The sequence below is a fragment of the Chrysochloris asiatica genome, unplaced genomic scaffold, assembly GCF_000296735.1.
Source record: "Chrysochloris asiatica unplaced genomic scaffold, ChrAsi1.0 scaffold00086, whole genome shotgun sequence".
NCBI classification, from domain to species: Eukaryota; Metazoa; Chordata; class Mammalia; order Afrosoricida; family Chrysochloridae; genus Chrysochloris; species Chrysochloris asiatica.
This window is the reverse complement of record NW_006408604.1, coordinates 9,179,612-9,198,700: the sequence shown is the minus strand read 5'-3', so window position 1 is coordinate 9,198,700 and position 19,089 is coordinate 9,179,612. Positions and strand designations below refer to the sequence as shown.

The 19,089-nt window shown below is 37.0% G+C and overlaps 1 pseudogene; it reads right to left on the bottom strand.

Annotated features, from left to right (window-relative positions):
* Positions 1–19,089, bottom strand: part of LOC102822972 — a 76,244-nt pseudogene that overhangs the window by 56,728 nt on the left and 427 nt on the right.

Genomic DNA, 19,089 nt, shown 5'->3' with positions numbered 1-19,089 from the left:
GTACATTATTGTCAACTCTAAATACTTGTCAGTCTTATGTATAAAAATGTATTTTCTCTTTTTGGTTTGTCTTTTCTGTTAGTGAAGTTGAATGCCTTTTATTGTTTTATGAATTGCCTGCTCATGTTTCTTTATTCTTGAATTGTTTGTTTTTATTCACTAATATGTGGGGTTTTTTTGCTCCTTTAATTCTAGCTGCTAAGTCCATAACACTTTGCCTTTTATCTTTGAAATATTGCTTAAAATTTCTGATTACTTATAGTACTTTCTGTATCTTTAAGAATTTTTTTGTTAGTTTATGCTGTCCCTAGTTCAAGCCTACCAGCTACTACGCTGGAGAAAGATGAGGCTTTCTGCTCCCACAAAAAGTTAAGGTCTCAGAATCCCTATATAAATTCTTCATGAGTTGGAACCTACTAGATGGCACTTAACAACAACAGCAGTGACATTGTACTCATACTCAGTTGCTCTTATGATCTATTCTTAACCATTTGTTTCAGAATCCTCTCAGTAATTTGTGATGTTTTCTGTATCGTACATTCTTTTATTGTTTGTGTCTGTCTCTTGGATAGTTAATGTTCTCTTCTTTTCATGTTTAAAGTAATATTTATTACTTTGCCCTGTGCTGTCACATCTGGTAGAGGAAGTATCATTTTTTTAAAATCTAAATTCTTTATTTTGGTGGTGTTATAAATATATACACAAACTCAAAAAAACATACACAAACTCAACAATTTCTACTTGTATGAAAGGGCGTCAAAAAGTTTGTGGAAAAGTAGAATTAAAAGAAGAGTGGAATTTTACTATGAACTTTTTGAAGCCTCCTCATATAATTCAGTGACATTGATTATGCATTCTTCCAGTTTTGTAACCGTTCTCACTCTCCTTTTCTGAGTTGTTACTCCCCATTCCATATCATTATTAAATAAGCATATTGCTGAAGGAAGACAATCTTCACTCGGTAAGCTAAAAGATGGCAGGGAATAATTTTGACTTAAGGTTCAAAGATTATCTGAGGGCAATGCTGTTGTTGTTGGTAAATGCCATTGAGTCACTTCCCATCCATAGTGACCCTGTATAGAGTTTCTGAGGAGCAACTGGTGAGCTTGAACTGCCAATCTTGTTGAAACCAACCTCACAGTCCTGCACGTTAACCTGCAGCACCACACCAGGACTCCCATTAGGCCTTGGAGATCTTTAAATTTGAAAAGCAAAGTAGTTAGAGGTAGAAGAGTTACCTTTTTTTTTTTGTAGTTGACTAGGCATATGAAGTAAAGGAATTTAAAGGAAATGTGTATTTTCTTGTTTAGTGGCCTTGAAGATTCAATATAAAAACATCAAATTTCCACAGACTATTATCTTCTCTCCAAGGGTCAGTCTTTGCACAATATATTTATTGTGTCAGTTGTGCTTTTACCAGTGACTACAGGTTGATCTTAGGAGCTCTGGTAGCCTAGTGGTTACGAATCAGGCTGCTAACCTCAAAGTCAGCAGTTCGAAACTACCTGTTTCGAACTGTTCCGCGGGAGAAAGATGAGGCTTTCTGCTCCTGTAAAGATTTACAGCCTTGGAAACCGTGAACAGGGTCAAACCTGTTCCACGGCACATAACAACAACAAGTTGATCTTACTTCTGTTCACCAGCAGAATAGTTTCAGAATCTTTAATATAAAAAAGATGACAACAAATGTAGAAGAGAAATATAACCAGTATTTGGAAATAAGAAAAATTCTTTATCTGTGAGCTCTTGGTTTATTGCCGTTATCCTTGAATCTCCTTGTGATTTTTCTTTTACTTCCTTTCCTTTTCTTAATTCTGGAGGCTCTAGGCTCAGAAATATTTTCATGTGGCAGGGAGCCAGATTTCCATTAGCCTTGAACTCAGCATGTTGCTGTTGCTTAGCAACTGCTGGTGAAGTCTTGTTGGCTGTAACTGAATTATAAATAGGATTATGAGCAGAGGTGCAGTTGACGCTGGTATTGGAGAAAGACATTATCCTCCCTATTCCCTTCCCATTGAATTTTAGCGATTATTCATAGTCAGTTTTCAGAATCTGGTTCATAAAAATTGAGATTACTGACTTTATCAGGAAGACAATAGGACTGTCTTTTTTGGTGAATTGTTTGAACTGCAAGGTCGGCAGTTCACCACACCAACTGCTCCTCAGAAACCCTACTTAGGGTCGCTTTGGGTCAGATCCCACTTGAGGGCATTTAACAACAACAACATCACATTTTTAAAAGTGTGTTTTTTGTTAGAATTAAACAGTCTATATTAGCCACATGCAGTTAATGGAAATGAAAGAAACTCCTCATTGTCATGATCATACATGTAGAAAGATAGCCATACAATGTGTTGTCGTTGTGTGCTGTTTTTTTTGACTCATAGCTACCCTTGTTGTTGTTGTTAAGTGCCATCGAGTCGGTTCCGACCCATAGCGACAAACTGCCCTATAGGATTTCATAGATTGCAGATGTTGAAGGTGAGGAGATTGCTAGTTGTTTTCTCCTTCTCAGCAGCTGATGGATTAAAACAATCTATCTTTCTGTTAGTCACCATCTGCTTAACCATTGTACCATGAGGGCACCTTTCATACATTACTGCATGTGTTTCTCTTCTATATTTACATTAAAATATATAGCTTGTTGTTATGTGCCATAGAGTCAGTTCTGATTTATTTTTATAGGTAATAAGGCTTTAATATTAAACTCTGTTTTGGAATTTTTTAATCTCATCATTTCTCTAGAATGTCTTCACAAATTGTCCTTTAATTTGTGGTTGTAAATGGCCGTCAAGCCAGATCCAACTCTTGGTGACCCTTAGGAGCCACTGGTGGGTTTTGAACTGCTGACCTTGATGTTCAAACAGACCTTGTGTTCCAGTGCTGATCATAAAGTGCCATGTTGTTGTTGTTGTTGTTAGGTGCCATCGAGTTGGTACCGATCCATAGCGACCTTATGCACAGCACAACGAAACACTGCCTAATCCTGGGCCAACCTCACTACTGTTGCCACGCTTGAATCCATCGATGCTGCCACTTGGCTAATCCATCTCGTTGGGGGTCTTCCTCTTTTTCTCTGACCCACCACCTTAGCAAACATAATATCCTTCTCCAGCAAAAGGTCCCTCCTGACAATATGTCCAAAGAGACAAAGTTTGGCCACCCTGTTCTCCAAGGAGTACACTGGCTGCTCTTCTTGCAAAACGGATCTATTGGTTCTTTTGGCAGCCCATGGCACTTTCAATATTCTCCTCCAACACCATAACTAAAAAGCATCAATTACTCTACGGTCTCCCTTATTCACTGTCCAGCTTTCGCATGCATATGGAGTTAATGAAAATACCATTGCTTGGGTCAGGTGTACCTTAGTCCTCAAGCTGACATCATTGCTCTTCACCTCTTTCAAAAGGTCTTCTGCAGCAGGTTTGCCTAATGCAATACATCGTTTGATTTCTTGACTGCTGCTTCCATGAGTGTTGATAGTTAATCCAAGAAGATTGACTTCCTTGACAACTTCAATCTTTTCTCACAATTGCTAAGAATGTTGTTTATTGGTCCAGTAGAGAGGTTATTTGTTTTCTTTACATTGAGATATAATCCATACCAAAGGCTGTACTCTTTGATCTTCATTAGTAAATGTCTTAAGTCTTCTTCACTTTCAACAAGCAAGGTTGTATCATCTGCATATCGCAGGTTGTTAATGAGTCTTCCTCCAATCCTGATGCCACATTTTTCTTCATATAAACCAGCTTCTCGGATTGTTTGATCAGCATACATGTTGAATAAGTATGGTGAAAGAATACAACCTTGTCACACACTTTTCTTAATTTTAAAATATTCAGTGTTCCCATGTTTAGTTCAAACAACTGCCTCTTGGTCCAGGTACAGATACCCCATGAGCACAATTAAGTGTCCTAGAATACTCATACTTCGCAATGTTGTCCATAGCTTGTCATGATACACACAATTGAAAGCCTTTGCATAGTCAATAAAGTACACGTAAGCATCTTTGTGATATTCTCTGCTTTCACCCAAGATCCATCAGACATCAACAATGATGTCCCTCGTTCCACGGCCTCTTCTGAATCCCGCTTGAACCTCAGGAAGTTAATTGGTCAGTGTATTCTTGCAGCCATTTCTGCATTACCATTAGTAAAACTTTACTCTTCATGGGATGTCAAAGATACTGTCCGATGATTTCCGCATTCTGTTGGGTCACCTGTCTTTGGAATGGGCAAAAATTTGGATCTCTTCCAATCAGTCGGCATGATAGTTGTCTTCCAAATTTCTCGGCAGAGATGAGTGAGTGCCTTTTGTGCTGCCTCAATTGCTTGAAAGATTTCAATTTTTATTCCATCAATTGCTGGAGCCTTGTTCTCTGTCAATTCCTTCAATGCACCTCGGACTTGCTCCCTAAGTATCATTGGCTCTTGATTATATGCTACCTCTTGAAAGGGTTGAACATTAGCCATTTCCTTTTGGTACAGTGACTTTGTGTATTCCTTCAATCATCTCTTGATGTTTTCTGCATTATTCAATAATTTGCCCTGTGCATCTTTCAATAACAAAAGACAAGGCTTGAATTTTTTCTTCAGTTCCCCCAACTTGAGATATGCTGAGGATGTTCTTCCTTTTTGGTTTTCTGATTCCAGATCTTTGCACATTTTGTTGTAATATTTGGCTTTATTTTCTCGAGCTGATCTTTGAAATTTTCTGTTCAGCTCTTGGACCTCCTCATTTCTTCCATTTGCTTTAGCATCTCTATGCTGGAGAGCATGTTTCAGTGTCTCTTCTGACATCCCATTTTGACCTTTTCTTTTTTTCTTGTCTTTTGAATTACTTTTTGCTTTCTTCATGTATGATGTTCTTCATGTCATCCCACAACTCTTCTGGTCTTCGGACTTTAGTGTTTAATGTATCAATTCTGTACTTCAGATGCTTTCTTAATTCAGATGGGTTATATTCAAGGTCATAATTTGGCTCTTGTGGACTTGTTTTCATTTTTGTCAGCTTTAGTTTCAATTTGCATTGAGTAATTGAATGACAAATTGAAGAGGAATGGTGTTGCATTCATTGTCAAAAATAATATATCCAGATCAGTCATGAGTTACAACACTGTCTGTGATAGGACAACATCCATGGGCCTATAGGCAAGCCTAGATAATACCACTATTTCTCAAATTTATGCACCAACCACTAAGCCAGTAAGGATGAAATAGAAGAATTCTACCAACTTCTTCAATCTGAAATTGATCAAACATGCAATCAAGATGTATTGATCATTACTGGTGATTGGAATGCAAAGGTTGGGAGCAAAGAGGGGAAGGATCAGTAGTTGGAAAATGTGGTCTTGGTGATAGAAATGATGCTGAAGATCGCCTGATAAAATTCTACAAAACCATTGATTTGTTCATTTCAAATATCTTCTTTAGACAGCATAAGAGATGACTATACACATGGACCTCACCAGATGGAATGTGTAGAAATCAAATTGGTTACATCTGCACAAAGAGACAATGGCAAAGATCCATATTATTAGTGAAAATAAGGCCAGAGGCAGACTGTGGAGCAGACCATTAATTACTCATATGCATATTGAAACAAGCTGAAGAAAATGCAAACAAGTCCAGGAGAGCCAAAATATGACCTTGAATATATGCCACCTGAATTTAGAGATCATCTGAAGAACATATTTGATACATTAAACACTAAAGACCCGAAGACCAGAAGAGTTGTGGGATGACATCAAGAACATAATACTTGAAGAAAGCAAAAAGTCATAGAGAAGACAAGAAAAAAGGAAAAGGTCAAAATGGATGTTAGAAGAGATACTGAAATTTGCTCTCCAGCGTAAAGAAGCTAAAGCAAATGGAAGAAATGAGGAGGTCCGAGAACTGAACAGAAAATTTCAAAGATCAGCTCGAGATGATAAAGCCAAATAGTACAACAAAATGTGCAAAGATTTGGAATCAGAAAACCAAAAAGGAAGAACATCCTCAGCATATCTCAAGCTGGGGGAACTGAAGAAAAAATTAAGCCTTGTCTTTTGTTATTGAAACATGCACTGGGCAAATTATTAAATGATGCAGAAAACATCAAGAGATGATTGAAGGAATACACAAAGTCACTATACCAAAAAGAAATGGTTAATGTTCAACCCTTTCAAGAGGTAGCATATAATCAAGAGCCAATGATACTTAGGGAGTAAGTCCGAGGTGCATTAAAGGAATTGACAGAGAACGAGGCTTCAGGAATTGATGGAATAAAAATTGAAATCTTTCAAGCAATTGAGGCAGCACAAAAGGCACTCATCTCTGCCGAGAAATTTGGAAGACAACTATCATGCCGACTGATTGGAAGAGATCCATATTTTTGCCCATTCCAAAGACAGGTGACCCAACAGAATGCGGAAATCATCGGACAGTATCTTTGATATCCCATGAGAGTAAAGTTTTGCTAAAGGTAATACAGAAACGGTTGCAATCATACATTGACAGAGAACTTCTAGATGTTCAAGCCGGATTCAGAAGAGATCATGGAACGAGGGATATCATTGTTGATGTCCGATGGATCTTGGCTGAAAGCAGAGAATATAAGAAAGATGTTTATGTGTGCTTTATTGATTATGCAAAGGCTTTTGATTATGTGTATCATGACAAGGTATGGACAACATTGTGAAGTATGAGTATTCCAGAACACTTAATTGTGCTCATGAAGAATCTGTACCTGGACTAAGATGTAGCTGTTTGAACAGAACATGGGAACACTGAATATTTTAAAATTAAAAAAGGTGTGCAAAAAGGTTGTATTCTTTCACCATACTTATTTAACCAGTATACTGAGCAAATAATCCAAGAAGTTGGGTTATATGAAGAAAAACATGGCATCAGGATTGGAGTAAGACTCATTAACAACCTGCGATATGCAGATGATACAACCTTGCTTGCTGAAAGTGAAGAGGACTTAAGAAATTTACTGATGATCAAATAGCATAGCCTTTGGTATGGATTGCATCTTGATGTAAAGAAAACAAAAATCCTCACCACTGGACCAATAAACAACATTCTTATCAACAGAGAGAAGATTGACATTGTCAAGGACTTTATTCTTCTTGGATCAACTCTCAACACTCAAGGAAGCAGCAGTCAAGAAATCAAACGATGTATTGTATTGGGCAAATCTGCTACATAAGACCTTTTGAAAGGGTTGAAGAGCAAAGATGTCAGCTTGAGGACTAAGGTACGCCTGACCCAAGCCATGGTATTTTCAATAACCTCATATGCATGTGAAAGATGGACAGTGAATAAGGAAGACCATAGAAGACTTGAGGCTTTTGAGTTATGGTGTTGGAGGAGAATATTGAAAATACCATTGGCTGCCAAAAGAACCAATAGATCGTTTTGGAAGAAGTGCAGCCAAAGTGCTCCTTTGGCCAAACTTCGTCTCTCATACTTAGGACATATTGTCAGGAGGGACCTTGTACTGGAGAGGGATATCATGTTTGGTAAGGTGGAGGGTCAGAGAAAAAGAGGAAGACCCCCAAAGTGATGGATTAGCCATGTGGCAGCAACTGTGGACTTAAGCGTGGCAACAGTGGTTAGGTTGGCCCAGGATCAGGCAGTGTTTCATTATGCTGTACATAAGGTTGCTATGGGTCTGTACTGACTTGATGGCACCTAACAATAACAATTGATGGTCTGTTCCACAGGCTGCCTCTGGCTTTGTTTTCCCTGATGATATGGAGCTTTTCCATTGTTTCTTTCTGCAGATGTAGTCAATTTGATTTCTGTGTATTCCATCTGGTGAGGTCCATGTGTATAGTCATCTCTTATGCTGTCTAAAGAATATATTTGAAATTCTATCATGCGTTCCCAGCATAATTTCTGTCATCAAGGCCATATTTTCTAGCTACTGATCCTTCTTCTTTGCTCCCAACCTTTGCATTCCAATCACCAGTAATGATCAATACATCTTGATTGCATGTTTGATCAATTTCCGATTGAAGAAGTTGGTAGAATTCTTATATTTCATCCTTACTGGCTCTAGTGGTTGGTGCATAAATTTGAGTAATAGTGGTATTAACTGGTATTCCCTGTAGGCGCATGGGTATTTTCCTATCATAGGCAGTGTTGTATCTCATGACTGATCTGGATATGTTACTTTTGACTATGAATGCAACACCATTCTTCTTTGTCCTTTCCGACATGAGTAAACCATGTGGTCATCAGATTCAGAATGGCTAAATCCAGTCCATGTTAGCTCCCTAATGCCTAAGATATCGATGTTTATGTGTTCCATTTCCTTTTTTTTTTTCCCATTTCATTTTTGAAACTTGAATTTTCCAAGATTCATACTCCGTACATTCCATGTTCTGATTTTCAACGGATGTGTCAGCTGTTTCTCTTCATTTTTGAGTTGTGCCCCATTAGCATTGAAGGTCCTGTGTGCTTTTTTCTCCCACAGGCTTTACTCCATTCGCGTCATTATGGTCAACTCTACTTAGAGGAAGCAGCTCTTCCCCATTCACATTTTGAGTGCCTTCCAACCTGAGGGCCTCATTTTCCGGCACTATATCTGACAGTGTTTCTGTTACATTCATAAGGTTTTCAGTGACTAAATATTCGGAAGTAGTTAGTCATTCCTGCTTCCTAGTCTGTCTTCATCTGGAAGCTCATCTGAAACCTGTCCACTATGGGTGAACCTGCTGGTATTTAAAATACCGGTGGCAAAGTTTTCAGGATCATAGCAAATCACAAGCCACCACAGTATGACAGACTAACAAATGAGTGGTGGGTAATGCCATTGTTGTTTTTTGTTGTTAAGTGCCGTTGATTCGGTTCCGACCCATAGCAACATAATGCCATAGGGACCTTAATATTTTTAGATTTTCTTGTTGTGTGTGCTGTCAGTTGTTTCCAACTCATGTTGTTGTTCTTAAGTGTTGTTGAGTCAGTTCTGACCTATAGCGACCCTATAATAGGGTTTCTGAGGAGAAGCCTGTGAGTTTGAACCACTGAACTTGCGATTCAAACGGCTTTACAGTCTGGCACATTAACCCACAGCACCACACCAGGATTCCTTCCAAACTATAGTGACCCTGTATAGTGTTTCTGAGTGTAGTGTAGGTGGTGGGTTTTAACTGCCGAACTTGCAGTTAATCTAGCAGCTTTTTGTTTTTATACTCATATTTCATCAGTTTATAGAACACTTCGTTGAATTTTGTAATTTATAATAAAAAATGTTTAACTGAATTCTTTAACAAGGACAATTAATAGTACCACACCAAAAGTTCAATATCAAACGGCAACTGTATTAAATTCTTCTTTAAATCTAATTAGTAGCTTTTAGCTTCTAGCACTGTGTATTTTGGATATGGGTCAATATTTATAGAATTGGTATAATTTTTAGGACGTGGAAAAAAAATCTGTGAGCATTTGACCAAAAAATAAAATCCAGTATTTTTTTGGATTTTATTTTTTGGTCAAATGCTCACAGATTTTTTTTCACGTTCTAAAAAATAATAATTGGTTTGAATGAAGAACCTGTTTTTTTTCATGTATGTTGTTGCTGTTAAGTGCTGTCGAGTGGATTCCGAGCCATAGCGACCCTTTAAAGGGTTTCCAAGAACAGCTGGTGAGCTTAAACCACCAACGTTGCAGTTAAATGACTTTGCAGTCTGATGCATTAGCCTACAGCGCCACACCAGGTCTCCTTTTTCATATATACTATATACTGTTATTTATTGTGGTAAGCATATACGTAAAAAAAATATAGCTTCTCAACAATTTCTCCATGCATAATTTAATGGCATTGATTACATTTTTACATTTTTTGATTTGTACCACCATTCTTGCTATCCTTTCCCAAAACATTCCACTACCATTAACATAAACTCAGTGCCCCCTTAACAAAAACTCCCTTTTTCTACTTATGATAAGTACTCTCTCTCACTCATGATAGCTACTACTAATTTCTCGTAATGTAGTGAGAGAAAGATGGGTTTTTTGTTCTTGTAATGATATATAGCCTCGGAATTCCCATGCAGGGTTACTATGAGTCAGATCCGACTCTACAGCATATAACCAGCCAATCTTTGATTTCTGTATTATTTGTTTATTTCATATAGTTGAGATCACACAGTATTTGTCCTTTTGGGATGAACTTATTTCACTCTGTAAAGTGGCTTGCATCAGTATTTCAGTTCTCTTTGTAGCTGAGTAGTGTTTCATATTGTGTAAGAGTATGTACTATATGTTTTCTTTATCCATTCATCTGTTCGTGGATATTCTAATTGTTTCCACCTTTTGGTTGTTGTAAAAAGTGCTGCAGTGTAGAATGATATACAGGTTTCTTTTTGCATTCTTCACTTCTAGGTATAGATTAGGATTGCTGCTTTTAAAAAAAGTATTGCTATTTTTAATTTATAATTTCATTCTAATAAGGATGAGATTGTATCTCATTATGGTTTCGATTTGCATCTTTCCTATGTCTAGTGACATTGCGTATCTTTTTCATGTACTTCCTGGCCATTAAATTGTACATTGATATATGTAAGAATGGAGTTCTGGTGTGGTGTTAATACTATAAACACTAGATTACTAACCACAAGTTTGGCAGTTCAAACCCATCAGCCGCTCTTTGGAAACTCTATGCAGAATTGAAACCGAATCAAAAGCACTTAACAGCAACTTATCGTTGTTGCTCTTAAGTGCTGTCGAGTTGGTTCCAACCCATAGCAACCCTGTACAAAGTTTCCGAGGGTGTAAATCTTTACGGAAGCAAAAAGCCTCATATTTCTCTTGTGGAACAGCTGGTAGTTTCGAACTGCTGACCTTGCGGTTCGAAGCCCGATTTGTAACCACTATGTAACCAGTATTCGTATAACATATGTACGAATAAATAAGAAGTGAAAATAACAGGAACAAAGAGAAATTTTAGTTTCTTTCCAAGTATAGAAAAGGATTTGAGAACTTCCTTTATTAAAGTTAGACCATTATACATATAAACTTAGGCCACGGAACATCTGGCTATCAGCTGCTATTTTAAACTGTGGAAGAAGAGTATGAGGAGAATATAGAGATGGAGCATGAAGTTTCTGGACTGCTCTAAACTTCTCCAGAGCATTTTGGTTGCTGTACTTACTGCTCTTAAGGTACCATTGAGTATTAATCCTCCCAAATTTCAAATTGGTATGTAATGAGTTATGTGGCTGCTTTGTATAATATTCTGTTACTGCATCTCTTTTTATTTTTCTTCAAATAAAACTGTTTAGTGCAAGCAAAAAGCTTCAAAAAGTTTGTAGAAACATGAAATTAAAAGATAAGGGAAGTTTTCCATTAGCTTTTTGAAGCCCCCCTCATTTATATCTGCTTTAAATACTGCTTAAGAAAATATGAATTAGTGAGATTTAAAGGCTATTTTACGTAAAACATTTGGAATTATTTTTTGCTTCTAGTGTATTAAAAAACTTGGCCCATTTGTGCTATGTTTTATTCTATTGTTGACTGCTATCCAGTTAGCTGCTGACTCATGGTTACCTCATGGCAAAATGAATTGTGATTTATAGGGTTTTTGTTGGCTGATTTTTTTGTAAGTAGATTGCCAGCCTTTTCTTCCTGGTCTTAGTCTGGAAGCTGTGCTGAAGGGTGTTTAGCGTTACAGCAGAATGTAGAACCTTCACTGACAGATGACTGCACATAACAGTCGTTTGGGAATCAAACCCAAGATTTCCATTAAGGAAGGTGAGAATTCTACTGTGGAACCATAAATTACTTACATGTGATATACTTCCCCATTAATTGTAACTCTATATAAATATAAATTACCCTGTGAGTTACAATTAGTGGGTTTCCTTATGTTTTTCAATCCTGTAAACCTTTATCAGAATATTCAATGTTATCTACTCTCAATGAGTGCCTGCTGGGTTTGAACCTTAGAACTTGATATTAGCAGTCAAATGCATAACCCACTGTGCTACCAGGACTCCTTCAGATAAGTGACCAAGATACATGGTAGATACAGGTTTTAGGTTTGTTTTAAAGAAGTAAATACAGTTGCAGTTACATTGTGAGCATCCAAATTATGTATGAATATTAGTAATAAAATTAACTTAAACTACTATTTATGTAGACTATTTTTGAAAGCTTACATAAACTTCACTTTAAAAATCTCTAGGAAAAACCCAAAACAAAAATGTCAGCATGACTGGCTCCTACAAGAATAAGCAAGCTGTTCGGCAGGAAGCCATCAAGGCAATCAATCAAGTTCCCCTCTAAGACTGAAACTCAAAGGGAACACATGAACAGGCATGTAACCTTGCTGGTGACCACATTGGTCTACTGGTGAGTGGAAAAGGGGGAAAGGCTGCAATGAAGAAATGGACTGAGTTCAACCACAGTCCATTGACTACCGCTGACCTGGAGATGAGAGAGAGAAGAGGAGGGCTGGTTGGTCCAAAGTGTGGTGAGACCTGAGGACACTTGAGCCCATGGACACAGACATAGCCACAGAGGGCTCGAGCTGAGAGTGAAGCATCCAGCTGATATGAAGTGAGCAGAGATGCACAAAAACACCCAAACTTGCAGATAGTACCCATTTGACCTAGCCTCGATGGCTTGATAATCAGGACTTGACAAAAAAATTTTTTGATAATGGAAACAAGGATACATTGCTACAATTTGATGAACCTGACCTATACTCATGGAGGTAGTAACTCTAAATACCAACAGAGAGGAAAGGAGTCTTCACATCAAGTATCAATGCTATCCCCTCTCTACACAGGGTAAATAGGGACGAGCAACTTAGATACTGGCTACCTAAAATGAGGGGACGATAAAGGCACGAAGTGACTGGCTTATAAGGTTTCAAGAGAGAGTATAGTTTAAGACTGTGGAGGAGGGAGGGAAGAAAGAGTCCCCACTGAATAGTTTTCATCTTGTCTAGATGGGTCTGGTGAAAAGAGATGGGATTAAGATTTGTGTGATTCAATAATAAATAATTGTCATCATGACTAATTGCGACTGTCACAAATGTATAGGTAGAAGTTTTATAATAAAAACAGGGAGTGATTAATCATACAGTACAGAAACGGAGGATCCTAGGACCATCAAGGGAGAAGAGCACAAGCAGAATGTGGGACCTTATCCAGAGTAGCAGCAGCATCAGAGACAGAGGCAGAGATGGGGACATGGAGAGAAAGTGCAGCTGAGGACTCTAGATTCATGGAAAGAGAGGGACTAGAGCTGATGGCCAGGAGGCTGACTTGCAGAAAGTGCACTTTGGAGTTGTGAATTATTGTATATGCCTGAGTGTTGTTGTTGTTGTTTTTTACAAAAAGCTACCGTAAAGATTTACACCCTCGGAAACCCTATACAGGGTCGCTATGGGTCGGAACCGACTCGATGGCACATAACAACAACAACAACAACAGTGAATAGAGAGAAATACTGTTAACTGATGGTACATGGAGGGGATTATAATAATTGTAATGAAACAAGATATATGATTTGTTGAATGTAAAACTGATATCTGCCCTGTAAACTTGCACTCAATCTACAATAAAAACCTTAAAAAAAAAAAAAAAAAGTCTCTAGCCATCATTAAATGTTTAACTGAAATATATTTTTGGATTGGCCATTGGATTTTTATCCTTATAGAGCTTGCTGTATTACTTAAAAGATGAACATTGTCAAAGTCTTGATTTTGCTTGGCTCCACTACCAACAACACTCAAGGAAGCAGCAGCCAAGAAATCAAAGGATATATTGCATTAGGTAAATCTGCTGCACAAGACCACACAAGAACAAAGATGTCAGTTTCAAGACTAAGGTGCGCCTCACCCAAGCCATGGTAATTTCAGTAGCCTCATATGCAATGTGAAAGTTGGACAGTGAATAAGGAAGATCATAGAATGGTTGATGCATTTGAGTTACGGTGTTGGACAAGAATATTAAAGGTACTATGGACTACCAGAAGAATAAACAGATCTGTGTTTTAAGACTATAGCCCAAATGCTCCTTAAAAGTCAGGATGATGAGACTTTGTCTCTTGGTCTTTGGACATATTACCAGGAGGTGGAAAACACGCTTGGTGAGTTGACGGTCAGCCGAAGAAGGAAGACCACCAATGAGATGGATTGGCACAGTGGCAGCAATAATGGACTCAAGCATAATGACAATTGTGAGGGTGGTACCGGACTGGGCAGCGTTTCCGCCTGTTGTGACTGTGAGTCACTATGAGTCAGAACTAACTCAGTGTCACCTACCAGCAACAACAGATACATCTTAAAGACTTTATATGTAAAAATTTTCTGATGATTAAAACAAGGCCTTTAAATACAATGGGACTTTAAAAAGTTCATGTAAAAATGGAATTACAAGAGACTGGAATTTTTGCACTGACTTTTTGAAGCCTCTCGGTTGATGAGCCAGACTGCAAAACCATTTGAACGGCAAGGTTGGTGGTTCAAGCTCACCAGCTGCTCTCTGGAAACCCTACACAGGGTTGCTATGGGTCGGGATCGACTCGACGGCACTTAACAACAACATATAATTTTCATAGTTAAATAATTTATCCTTTCTTAATGTACAATAAATAAATTCATTTGATTAACAGATATTGACCAAAGAGAGCATTAAAAAATTAATTTACCACTTATTCATGACAAATTGATGGACAGTTTAATGTAAGATTAAAACACGTGCTTTGATAAATGGCATTTGAGCTCTTACCAATCTTATTTCAACATATCATTTTTTAAAATGAAAGTAGTTTTTTTTTGGTAACTTTTTCATTAGTATGTAATCTTCATAGTTTTATATCATATTGATTATTGTCTGCTATCTCTGTTGTTATGTACAGTCAAGTTGCTTCCATCTCATCTTTACTCTGTATGTTTTCTGAGAAGTAGCTCTGGTAGCGTAGTGATTCTGAATCGGGCAGCTAATCAGTCTCAAGGTCAGCAGTTCGAAACCACCAGCTGTTCTGCGGGAGAAAGATGAGGCTTTCTGCTCTTGTAAAGATATGCAGCCTTGGAAACCCTCTACAGGGTCGCTCTGAGTCAGAACTGACTCCACGGCATATAACAACAACAACAATAACCTTATTATTGGCAACTAGCAACATCGACATACTCAAGTGTGGCAACAATAGTGAGGTTGGCCCAGGATCGGGCAGTGTTTCGTTTTGCTGTGCATAAGGTCGTATGAGTTGGTACCGACTCAATGGCACCTAACAACAACAACCACAACCTTATGATTAGCAGTCTAATGATTAACCTACAGTGCAAGGCCACAAACTCTCTCCAGAGTAAATGTGTAATGTACAATGAAACATACATATATATATTAAACATTGTTAGAAAGTTAGCGTGTTAAAGTATATTGTGATATGATGGCTATCAGAATAAAGAATTTCAAGCATTATCAACTCTAATATTACCGCACTTTAGACAAACTGAGCAATCAAAAATAATACTATACAGAGTTTTTTATATGCTTTGTTTTATCTCACTGATAGTAATTTTAATTTGATTGGGATAACAGTTATTGAATGTCTGCTGTGTATAAAACAGTGTTGCTTGTTGGGAGAAGTTACTGTTAACTGAATAAGGCGCAATTAACAACTTATATAGAGATCTGCTTTGATAAGTTATTTTGGTATTTTTAATACTACACATTAGTTTTTTTGTCTATAATTCAGATTCCCAAATAATTTTGAGGGAAAAAATTGCTAGAAAAAGTATAATACTGCTTAGCTTTTGAGCCATAAATGCATTGTTGTGTTATTTTTTAGGACTATTTCATCATTCTCCTGGGTGGGGTAAAGGGGCGGCGGGGTTGGGGGGCAGATGAGGGGTGAGAGAAACCCACTGAAATAAGCACACATGCATTCCTATATATGTTTGTATATTTATATATGTGTATAAAGTGAGTAATGACATGTTATTTGAAAGTTACCCATTAATTTAGTTTAGCCTTCATTAAAAAAAAAAAAAATTGCCATCTAACAAGATGCCAAGTTAGTATTTTCGATGATGAAATGCAAACCACATCTTTTTTTCCCTAGTAAATTAACAAATTTTGCTTGTGCTTTGCTTTTATATTCAACATCCATTCTGGAATTCATCAGAGGATATTGTTTCTATTTTTAGACTGTTGCCAGGCAGATTTAAAATTTCTCCTCTTATGGTTGCCAATTTCTAGCTTCCTGATTGGTTACATAAGCCTGCTTTCCTTAGCCAACCACAGTGACTATGCAAATTGTATTTCATTTTCTGTTGCTGTGAGAGAACTGATAAGATGGCTGCAGGGGGCTCTCTTTGGGGTATGTTTATTTTAAAGAAGGTTTTAAAAGGATTTTTTATTTTTTTGAAATGATAAAGCAAAACATCTAAGCAAGCTTTATCTGGCTTGAAAAATGCCTCTCATGATAGATTTGATTCATTTTTATGGTGCTACATGTTGACCTCTGCCAAAGATAGCATTATATATAACTTGGTATTATTTTATTTTTGGAATTCTACTTCACCAAATAAAGGTCATCTTCTGGATGTTAACCTACTGTATGCAAATATGCCAGAATGTTAGTTTACAATTCTGTCACACATGTTTTAGATTACTTCCTTTGCTTCATAAAAGAATTAGTAATTAGTGTTTTAATTTATTTAACTATTATTTTTGGTATTTGTTGGTTTGTCTATAAATGTATCATTCTTGTAGCCATTATTTACTGAATATATACTATGTGCCAAAACTACATAGTTCTTTAATATTACATCAGGATTTTTATTTTATTAAATTATTTCAAAAGAGCATCATAATATCAACAAATTTTAAGATTTTTTTTTCAGACATCAAAGCTTTGGAGCTTACATGTATTAATCTTATTTATATTGGATACAGGATTGGAAATACTAACGGTTTTATTAAATAGTACATAAAATTAGAAATTAGAGCACATTTATAGTAATTATATCTAAACGTATATATTTTAAATACTGGCAAAAGCAGTCCCTGGGTTATGAATGTCTGACTTCCGTACAACCTTTAGTTACAAACCAACCCCAGTAAAGCTTATTATATCAAAAATTCTAGGTGCATAAGGTAGCTCGTAGTAGCATGAGTATTACTTAGTGATGTGCATCAAACATTATATTAATTACTGTATTGTTGTGTTAAAGATGGTTTGGTGTATCTGGAAATGTTTCTTTAATGCATTTTAATGCATAGAAAGTATAGGAACTATCTAAGTGTTCCAATTTATGTACAAATTCAACTTAAAAACTGTCTTGGGAACAGAACTCATTCATAATCTGGGGACTTCCTATACTGAAAAAATACACATGCAAGAAGGTTCAATCAGTTTTATTTTTAAACAAGTTTTATCAATATAAATCTCATATATTGGAAGTCCTTTTTACTGTTGTGGTCACTTATAGAGGGGTGGATACTTCTTTTAAACTTTAGACATCCTAGATCTGGGTCATTTATGATACATTGTTAAGTGTTTTCTGGTTGCTTCAGACTCAATATCTATCCGGTATGGGGTTTCCAAGGAGTAACTGGTGGCTTTGAACTACGACCTTAACGCTTCTCAGTCCAGTGCTGATCTTACAGCGCCATATCAGGAATTCTTACAATATGTGATGGTGGTGGTTGTGTGCCGTGGACTTAATTCCAACACATAGCATCCTTGAATAATGTTTCTGAGGCTTTAAGTCTTTACTGGAGCAGAAAGCCTCATCTTTCTCTCGCTATTTATAGCTATTTCTATAATGATTACCTGAGAACTATTTCTGTGTTGATAAAAGTTGCTTCCTTTTGTTATCTTCTAAACTATCTTGTGCCTAATACTGTCATCATGTAAGATAAGCATGTTCTTTGTTGTTGGGTGTTATTTAGGTTGGGGATTCAAGCTCTCTATATAAAACTATCATACCCCAGTACCAAGTTGTTTTGTTTGCTGTAGCTTTGGTAGTATGTTTTGAAATCAAGGAGTATGAGCTTACTTTGTTCATTTTCAAGATTGCTTTGGCTGTTTGGGGGTCATTCTGTAGGGACTCCTGGTGAGATGCTGTAGGGATAAGCACTTGACTGTTAACCATGAGTTTGGTAGATCAACCCCCACCAGCATTCTTTAAAAATCCTATACAGGGTTGCTGTGTGTTAGAACTGACTCAATACCACTTAACAACAACAATCATTATATATAAATTTGAGGACTGACTTTTCCATTTCTTTAAAGAAGACTTGTTGCAATTTTGATGGTAAACATATTGAATCTATAGCTGGCTTTGGCTAATCTTAACAATATTAAGCCTTCCAGTTCATGAATGTGGAATACCCTTCCATGTATTGGTTGTCATGTGTCATGGAGTCAGTTCTGACTCAGCATGTATAGGGCTTCTAAGGAGCAGTTGGTATCTTTGAACTACCTACCTTGTGGGTAGCAGTCCACTGCTTATCCTACAGTGCTATACCAGACTCCTCCATTATTTAGGTCTTTTAAAAATGTTTTTATAATAATGTAATATAGTTTTTGGTGTACAAGTGTTTTCACTTTCCAAGTTATAATTTTTGCTAGGTGTTGAATCCTTTTAAGTGGCATTATAAATGAAATTGTGCCTTTAATTTCCTTTTCAGAATGCTCATTGCTGATGTTTAGAAACCCAACTGAATTTTTGTGTGTTGGCCTTGAACCCTACCATATCTGTCTTGTATAATTTCTTTTTTTGTTGTTTTAAAATATATGTATGTATGTCTGACCCATAGCAACCCTGTATAGGGTTTCCAAGGAGCAGCTGGTGAGCTTGAACCATTGACCTTGCAGTTTAAATGGCTTTTCAGTCTGACACATTAACCCACAGTGCAACACCAGGACTCCCGTGTGTGTGTGTGTGTGTGTGTGTGTGTGTGTATGATGTCATCTACAAAAAGGAGGTCATTTTACTTTCGTCTTCCTGATTTGGAGATCTTTGTTTCTTTTTCTTGCCTAATTGCTCAGGCTAGGAGTTCCAGAATACCAGGTCGAGTAAGCCATTAGCCAGAGTGAATATCCTTGTCTTGTTTTTTTTTTTTTTTTTTTTTTTTTA